The sequence below is a fragment of the Tamandua tetradactyla genome, chromosome 1, assembly GCF_023851605.1.
Source record: "Tamandua tetradactyla isolate mTamTet1 chromosome 1, mTamTet1.pri, whole genome shotgun sequence".
NCBI lineage: Eukaryota > Metazoa > Chordata > Mammalia > Pilosa > Myrmecophagidae > Tamandua > Tamandua tetradactyla.
The window spans coordinates 173,008,164-173,015,731 of NC_135327.1; the positions used below are offsets into that span (position 1 = coordinate 173,008,164).

The 7,568-nt window shown below is 37.0% G+C and overlaps 1 pseudogene; it reads right to left on the bottom strand.

Annotated features, from left to right (window-relative positions):
• Positions 1–1,293: 1,293 nt before the first annotated feature.
• On the bottom strand, positions 1,294–2,267 carry LOC143687326 (annexin A1 pseudogene; annotated as a pseudogene).
• Positions 2,268–7,568: the final 5,301 nt, after the last annotated feature.

Consider the following 7,568-nt stretch of genomic DNA (forward strand, 5'->3'; position numbering starts at 1 on the left):
GACTTTCCTTGCCATTTTGCTATTTGGTCTTTGTAAATCTTATAGTTGTTTTGGCCCTCAGTTCTTCCATTAATGCTTACTTCCACATTTACTTTTTGTAGCATACCATTTTGACTCCCTTCTCATTTCTTTTTTTTTGGGGGGGGCGGGTCCTGTAATTTTATTTCCAATGACATAAATGTCTTCCTCAGATAATTTTGCCAGAACAGCTGTATATAGGGTTTTATAGTTAGGGATAAATATATTTTTAAAAAATTAGCTCTGTAGGCTGAGCCTCCAATCTTGGGCTTGGTTCATATGAAGCTTAACCCCAGAAAGGATAGGCCAAGCCTACTTAAAATTAGGCCTAAGAGTCACCCCCAAGAGAACCTGTTTTGTTGCTCAAATGTGGCGTCTCTCTTCAGCCAACACAACAAGCAAACTCACCACCTCCTCCTGTCTATGTGGGACATGACTCCTAGGGGTGTGGGCCTTCCTGGCAATGTGGGACAGAAATCCTGGAATGAACTGAGACTCAGCATCCAGGGATTGAGAAAACCTTCTCGACCAAAAGGGGGAAGAATGAATTGAGACAAAATAAGTGTCAATGGCTGAGAGATTCCAACCAGAGTCAAGAGGTTATCCTGGAGGTTATTTTTACGCATTAAATAGATATCACCTTGGTAGTCAAGATGTAGTGGAGAGGCTGGAGGGAACTGCCTAAAAATGTGGAGCTATGTCAGTAACCACGTTTCTTGAAGATGATTGTATAATGATATAGCTTTCACAATGTGACTGTGTGATTGTGAAAACCTTGTGTCTGATGCCCCTTTTATCTACCTTATCAACAGATGAGTAAAACATATGGAATAAAAATAAATAATAGGGGGAACAAATGTTAAAATAAATTTAGAGTGAAATGCTGATAATCGGTGAGGGGGAGGGGGGAATATGGTAATGTATGAATTTTTTCCGTTTTCTTTTTATTTCTTTTTCTGAATAGATGCAAACGTTCCAAGAAATGATCATGATGATGAATATGCAATATGTGATGATATTGTGAATTACTGATTATATATGTAGAATGGAATGATGAAAAAAAAATAAACCAAATCTGTTATCCTTTCCTTAAAAAAAATTAGCTCTATAAACAGAATTGTGGTATAAAAGCTTTCTAACCTATATTTTTCAGAAAGCAGGTAGCTAGACTAAAATCCCCCTGAAGAAATACTCCTGGTTAAGCCTGTGATATGGAAGGGAAAGACAATTTGAAAAATCTCCTGGTCCTAATGCTTAAGAACATCAAAGGAATGTTTAGTTTCCTCCACAGACAGCAACTAGATTTTTTTCATAATCTCCTGTGGCTTCATCTAGAATGGCTTGGCAGACAGAGAGAGAGACCGTACATCTTCCGATAGAATACTTTGATATTTGTGTTGATATCAGAACGGGAAGCTTCTCAGCAAAGAAAGATTGTTTGCTTGTGGCACACTTCACAATAGCTGCGCGGCATGTCTCAGTGTCACCTTTCATCTCCAGGTCCAGAACCTTGGTCATACCGTGCTTACTGTACTTGGTGTACTTCCGAAACATTCTGCAAAGTTGGGGGTAGCTTCTTGTGGTAAGAATTGTAGTGAACATGTTCACATGTATTCCCTTTCTCCTTTCTCCTGCTTCATATAAGGCACTGGCACGTATCAGCCAAGTTGTCATTCACACTAAAATCCTCAGATCGATCACCTTTGGCAAGAGAGAGCAAAGCCTTCTGAAAATCTCCAGATATGTCTGCGGTGATGTCTTTGGCCAGATCTCTCTTCAGTTCCTCCCTGTAGACTTTGTTTTTGTCTCTGATTTCTCTGCTACTTCTTGACGCCAAAATTTCAATCAAATTATCTTCAACTGTTCCAAGGCCCTTCATGGCAGCATAGAGTTCATCAGTATCAAACTGGGCTGGAGTTTTCAATAGAGACAAAACAACTTCTTCCAGGTGATCTGTGAGGGCTTTCTTCAGATCATCATCCAAAGGCTTTCCTATCTCCCAGAGGCTACTGCTTTGATCTCCTGGTGTTGTGTGTTCTTTCTCTTAGTTAGAATGTCAGTGATGGTTGCTTCATCCACCCCTTTAACTGTTACTACTTTGTGCAAGGCACGGACCTCCAAGGATGGATTGAAGGTAGGATAAGGGCTCACAGCTGATCCAGACAACCTTTGAATCCTTTCACAATTTGAATGTATTCCTGCTTGTCATGTTCAATAAACCCGGCGTCCTTGAGAAATTCTGATACCATTGCATTTTAAAATAAGTATCCTTTATTCCCACCTGTTTTTTTCCTAAAGCACTAAATGGAGTCTTCTCTGACCCTTTCTCTCTCATTTCTTTTTAGATATATTTTTCACATATTTTCTTTGTAGATACCATGGAACTTAAATTTAACATCCTAAATTTATGACAATCACATTGATATGATCCCAACCTAACTTCAATAGCATACACATACACTATTCCTATATCCCTTTTCTACCCCACCCATTTGTTATACTTGTTACAAATAATATTTTTATGCATTTTATGTCTGAAACCATAGATTTAGCATTAGCTCTTAGACATGTGCATTTTAAAACCTGTAAGAAGTAAAAAGCAGAACTGCATGCCAAAAAAGACAATACAATAGTACTGGCATTTATAATTATCCAGACGGTTAGCTTTATCCAGGGTCTTTATTTCTTTATGTCATTTTAATCCACTGTCTAGCATCGCTTCCTTTCACTTTAAAAAATTCCCCTCAGTCCTGCTTGTTGGGCAGATCTAATGTTGACAAAATCCCTCAGTTTTTGTTTACTTGAGAATGTATCATTCCCTCATTTTTGAAATAAATTCTTGCCAGATGTAAAATTCTTATTGACAATTGTTTTCTTTCAGCATTTTAAACATTTTGTACTACTTCCGCCTTGCTGCATGGTTTCTGTTGTGAAATCAGCACTTAATTTTATTGGGACTCATTTTTACATAACACACTGCTTTCTTCTTGCATGTTTCAGAACTCTCTCCTGTCCTTATCATTTGGCAGTTTGATCCCTTATGTGTCTGATTATGGCTATGATTGAGTTTATCCTGTTTGATTCCTGAATGTGCATATTCATGTTTTTCATTAAATTTGGGAAGTTTTGTGCCATCATTTCTTTGGATATTCCTCTTGTCCCTTTCTCCTTCTTCTCCTCCTGAAATTCCATAATGCATATACATTGGTATGCTTGATGGGGTCCCACAGGTTTTAGGCTCTGTTCCATTTTTTAGCCTTTTTTTTTTCTTTCTATTCCTCAGCCTGAATCATTTCAATTGTCTTTTCTTCTAGTTCACTGATTCTTTCTTCTACCAGCTCTCACCTGCTGTTAAAACCCTATAGGGATGATCATGATGATGGATATGCAACTATGTGATGATATTGTGGATCACTGATTATATATGTAGAATGGAATGATCAAAATAGGAGTATTTACGTTTGTTAGGTGGTTTTTGGTATTTAAAAAAATAAAATTAAAAAATTAAAAAAAAAAAAAACCTATAGGGAATTTTTCATCTCAGTTATTTTTCCTTCAACTCCAGGGTTTGGTTCCTTTTTAAATTTTCTATATCTTCTTTCTGATTCCCATATTGTTCATTCACTGTTTTCCTACTATCCTGTAGTTCTTTCTCCATGTTTTCCTTTATCTTCTTCAGCATCTTGAAGATCTTTTTTTAAGTTTTTTTTTTTTTTTTTTTGGTTTTGGTTTTGGTTTTTGTCTGGCATGTCCAAAATCTGGTTTTCTTCCTTGATGGATTCTGTGTTTTTATCTTTTTACTTTAGATGGATTATTGTTTCCTATTTTTGTTCATCTTGTACTCTTTTGTTGCACACTGAACATTTTAATATTTTAAAGTATTGATGCTAGGATTTAATTCCTGAGCTGTGTGTTCCTTAAGTTTGTATGCAGCTAGTGATATGGCAGAAATTTCCATTAGTGCCAGGAGCTAACAACAAATAAAAACAAACCAATGCTAAAATCAGCTTTCATAGTATTTGAAAATTAGCTCAGAATTCACTGGTGCTGATCTTCAGAGTTAAACTCTGCTATCAAGATCAGCCTTTGGCAAATGTGAAATACAGGGTCCTCTATGTTTTTGTTTTTGTTTTGTTTTTTGTTGTTGTTGTTTGAGCCTGAGTCTTATCCTGGGCTTTTGTTTGCTTGTGGCATTAGGAATTTCCCAGTTTATAGAAATTCAAATGCCCCCATTATTCCCTATGAATAGGCTTTCTTCCCAAGTCAAGTTTTATTATATGAAAAGCAAGTAATCCTTTACCCTAAATCACTTTGATTTAATTGTTTCTTGCACTGCTTTAACCATCCACAAACTGCTTCTGCCTTCAGGGCAAGTTTTGGGAAGGCTAATCAAAGACCAGTTTGTGGTTCATTTTTTCAGGCTGACACCCAGTAGATTTTCAGTCACCACGGTACATACATAGGTATTGGTCTGTTCCTTCTGGAACAGGGCCAATGACCCACAGTGGGAGGGCAGGTTGGCTCTACTCTGTGCCAGGGAAGGGGTGGGGGAGTAGCCAGTAAAGATGCTACAAGCTTCTCATCCTTGTTCCTAAAGCTGCATTTTCTTGATTTGGCTTTCACCCAGTTATTACAACCCTTTAACTCTCCCAGTGTTCTGAGGAAGATGGCTCTACCAATTTTTGCTAGTTGTTCAATGTTTCTGTAGGGAGGGAGTGTCTCATTCTGCCATCTTGGTGGACCAAGATGTGTGTAGCTCCTATGACTACTGAACAGCTTGGATGTTCCTAAGAGTACCTTTGCAGACTGCCCATCCTTTCCTGTTTAATTTTCAAAGCTGGCACCCTACCAAAGCTGCAGATTCAAGACCAAGTGAACCTGGTGGCCTAAAAAGTCTGTCATTTCAAAATGGCACATTGCCACCATACAATTAGAAGTTTCAGAGCACAGTATTTAAAAATTTAAGAGATCACTTCATTCAAATTTTCTTTTAATACGTATGTCTCTTTTACAGCCTACCTTATAATCATCCAGACTGATTTGAAATTTTCCAACAATGAAAACTGTCCTACTTTTTCCTATTTTTATACTGCTGGATGGGCAGATAGAGCACAAATGGCATTATAACAACACTGCCAAAAATTTTTTGAATGAATTAGTCCCAATCCTGCTACCCTTTCAAAAAATTTTAATTTTCTTTTACTGGTCCAGGAACCAGTTTCAAGTAAATAACTCCTTAGGGTCCATGAGTAATGTAAAGAGGCAGAACCACTTGGCTTAGAGACACTTAGGAGATTTTATTGGTTCATGGTGTTCATCACACCCTGAGTTGGACCTAGGAAAGGAAAATTGTCTAAAGAATTCATAAGTCTCAGTAACAGTGTTCTCTAAGTCTCCTGATCCATCCCCTTTGTCACTCTGACGCCAATATAACCAAGAAAATTTCTGAGATTATTTTATCCTGGTGCCTGTTTAATATGATATTCAAAGATTTACAAATACCATTGAAGATGAGCAACGCATTCACTATTTGCCTAAATTTTACAGATAATGGTATTCCTATCCAAGGAATTTGAGAAGTTCAGCAGTATTCTGAAGGAACTAGATGTGGCAATACAAAAATTTAAAAAGCAAAAGGAAAAACCCTTCAAAGATAATGTTCTCTGAGGAAATAGAATCAGAAACCCAGCCTTTTCATGTTGGCTATATTTCTTTTAAAATAAGTTATAATGGTGAAAATGGTGTTGAGTTTGGGGAAAATAAATGCCATACATTGATTAGCTAATGGAGAAGATAGAAAACTGTGGACTATAATGTTGGCAAAATAAATAGAATGAAGAAATTTCTAAGTAACTATTATTTGGAATAACTGTAAAGAATAATTAGTGTGAAAAATTCAAACAACACAAAAGAGTACAAAGAAGAAATAAAAATACCCTAAATCCTACCACCTAAAAATAGTCATCATCCACGTTAGGAGAGTATCATTCCAGACATGGAAATAAGAAATATTTTAGAATTTTGACAAGTGACTTTCACTCAGGCAGCTAAGCATGAGGTCTAACTTAAACAGAAAAATAAAAACTGACTCTTAAAAATGTCTGTTTCTTCTGAAAAGTGATGAGCAGAAGGGAATTAATTAGAATTCTTGGTCCATAAGCATTTCCAAGAATGTGAATTCAAAGGAAATCAGCTTCTACATATCCATGATTGACATTCAATTCAGCAGCACCTAAAATCTTTTATAATATGTTTACATAATGCTTTTTGGTTTCCAAATCAACTTTACGCTGATTCTAACAGCAACGTGAAACAATCAGGGTTGATATTTAGCTGGTACATATCAGCTTGGCCAATCTAGTTGTTTGTGGCCACTGTCCCTTTTGGTTAATTGGACATCTATACTGATTGGTCAGTGCCTGTGCTACACCAATTATGAATTATGTATACATCATAAGTAAGATAGAGATAGTAGGAAATGGACAGGAAAACCTAACATTTGCCTAGCACTTGACAGTTCGAGAAACAACTTCACTTCTTTCTCACCGATACCCAATTCCCACCACCCTTTCTCTTGCAGCAAATGCTCCAGCGAAACTGTCTGCTGATGGTTCCTTAACCACAAAACTTTGGTGCGATTCATAGCTCCATATCTTGGCGATCTATTTCATTCCATTAGGAATGTCTTTCCATGGAGTAGGAACGGCTCTGGCGCCTTGGTCTTCTCAGGGGAGGAATCGGTCATGTTACCCTTTTTCTTTGCTGGGGTGGAGCAGCAAAGCCAGGAAAGTGGTGGCAAGAGCTCAATGCAGCAGGGTTCCAAGATTATGGGAATCCTATTATTCCTGGCATAGGAGATTTTGCTTGCCATTTTGGATAAGTTCATGCCCACCACTAAAGGAGAGCAGTCCAAATCCCCACTTCCATGTATACCTGAAAATATTATACTTGCTTAGCCAAACTTATTTCTCCTGCTAGAAAAAAGAAGCAGTCATTTTTCATGACCAGTATAAGTAGACACTAACAGGGGGCCCTTATATGTCACATCAAGGCCAATTTTTACTAGCTTGCCTCTTTTTCTGTTTATATTAAATATTTCCCTGAGTCAATTTGTATTCTTCTTAAGTTTCTAATCTTTGGAGTTTTAAATGTGTAACTTTTAACCCCATTCCTTTATTAGTGAACTTACCCCATAAGATTTCTTATTCTATAGAGGCAAATTAATTTTATTGATTTAATTACTTCCTTATGAACAGAAGAGTAGAATTCCCCCCTGCCCTGCTCTTCAGTATATCTCATTAAACATGACATTTGAGTAAAAAGTCAACTGCAAAATTTCAAACTCAAAGGAAATTTTGCTCCTTAACTCGCCAAGATCAGGGACATAGTGGTCTTCATTATCTGCATTAAATTCAGTGAACATTGATACTGATTATGCAAATGGAAGATCATCCTAGTTATTTCTATGTAAAATTTTAGTCCTAACCCTCCCCTCCTACTTAGATTTGACTAATGCTAATACAAAATTAGTTGGCATTTCCAGACTTACT